Below are 1,863 nucleotides of genomic sequence, written 5' to 3'. Positions count from 1 at the left end.
TCAGATCTGACTGGTACAGGAGGAGATTGTCCTTCCTTCCCCAGCAGAGCATCTGGTGGATTTGAACCATTCGCCTCTGGGATTGTAGTTGCAGCTCCTTGCCACTAGGCCACCAGAGCTCCCCTGATGACTTTTAATTAGTTGAGAATTAGGTGAAATCCAAAAACTTAAGACTTTTTATTTTTATTTTTCACGTTTGTGGTCAGTAATCAAGCAATAAAGCATTTGCCATTTCAATAATATTTCAGATACCTGCTCATAACAACCTGCCAACTTGGTTTTTGTGATTACTTTTTCACCATGCTGTGAAACTAATTGGCCAGTGTGGTGGAGACACGCAGGCTGGGCACAGGACACCTGGCTCCCAGCTCTGCTTTGTCTCTCCTTAGAGTTGAGCCTAGAAATGTACTTCATTTCTCTGAGCTTTAGTTTCTTCCCCTTTAAAAAAGGCAGGTTTTTTGACCCCCAAAATTGTTTTGAGGGTCAAGTGAAATGACATGTGCAGAATGTCTGAGTTAAGGACAGATGTTTCATGTGCTACAACTCAACTGATTGCTGTGGAGTTGGAATCAATTCATAGCTGACCCCCCATGGGTTTTGGAAGCTCAAAGTCAAGCAGAAGGGGGTTGCCTATCTTTCTCCCATGGAGCCACTGGTGGATTTGAACTGCCAGAGAGGCTTGGCCTTTGGACTAGCAGTACAGCTCCCTACAGACTACGCCACTAGAGCCCTAATGTGATATGAACTGCCATGGTATGAACTACCATGTAATCATAGGGAGCTTTAGTAGCCTTAGTAGCTTCGTGGGTAAAGAGTTGCACTGTCCACCCAAAGGCAAGTGGTTCAAATCCATCAGCTGCTCCAGAGAGGAAGATGGGTAGTCTCCCCCCTTGTGACTTTAGAGGGTCCGCTGTGAGTCAGTTCTGACTGTAGGACACATAACAATACCAATAGTCATCTAATCCAGTGATTCCTTTAATTGTCTGACTGTAAATGCAAAGCATCACCTTTGTCACTTTTATATATAAACCTTTTTACCTTCAGCTGAACATTCATGCTCATTAAGATAAGATGACTTTGTCAACTGCATTAGCTACTCTTCCCAGGTTTGCATCAGCTGTTAGTCATCAGCAAGCATGCTGACTCAGCAGAAATGACTTCTTCATTTTTCTCAAACATCATGTCATCCAGCAGCCCTGAAGCCTTCTCTTGCCTCAGCCTCCAGTTCCCAGAGGCCATTTCTTTTGTCTTTCCCTCTCTTTCTCCGTCCTAACATCCATGGCTGTGGTTTAGGGCCCTCCTTTCTCCCCAAGACGACACCCACAGCCTCCTAACTCTGTCCTCTGCTAAAGTCCACAGGTCCTTCTACTTCATTCTATCACTGAAGGCAGACACAAAAGGGAAAAAAAAACCAACCCAACCTCAAACTCGTATGGATTAGTAAAGACGTTCTAATAATTTTCTTTACATAATTTTGATGCTGAGTTTTGCTTTTCTTTCCCCCCCACCCAACACTTTAGAACAAATTAGAACAGAAAACCTTTTAAAACAAAGTTCTAGATTATTTCCTTTTTGTGTATTTTTCTCCCTAGATTGTTCCTTTTGTGTAGTTTTGTTCCTAATTGTAAAGGCTTTGGTAGAACAGCCTATATATATATTCTTTGTATATATGTGTTGTTATTTTGTACATCAAGTCAGAACCAACCCATAGCTGACCTTCTGGTGGATTTTCAGAGGCAGTTAATTGCATGGGAGGAGATTGCCCATCCTTCTGTGGAGCAGCTGGTGGCCTCAAACCACGTGCCTTCAGGATTGCAGTGTAGCTTTTTGCCACTAAGCCAACAGAGCTCCTTATAGTTGTTG

The 1,863-nt window shown here is 43.0% G+C and overlaps 1 protein-coding gene across 1 annotated transcript in view; it reads left to right on the top strand.

The window, feature by feature from the left end:
• The window catches only part of SCARA5 (scavenger receptor class A, member 5 (putative)), a 212,166-nt gene that overhangs the window by 83,406 nt on the left and 126,897 nt on the right, over positions 1 to 1,863 (top strand). The window lies entirely within an intron of this gene.

Source organism: Elephantulus edwardii, unplaced genomic scaffold (assembly GCF_000299155.1).
Source record: "Elephantulus edwardii isolate Elephantulus edwardi_28Jun2011 unplaced genomic scaffold, EleEdw1.0 scaffold00038, whole genome shotgun sequence".
Lineage (NCBI taxonomy): Eukaryota > Metazoa > Chordata > Mammalia > Macroscelidea > Macroscelididae > Elephantulus > Elephantulus edwardii.
Note: the sequence above shows the minus strand (reverse complement) of the source record. Positions and strands in the feature narration are given on the sequence as shown.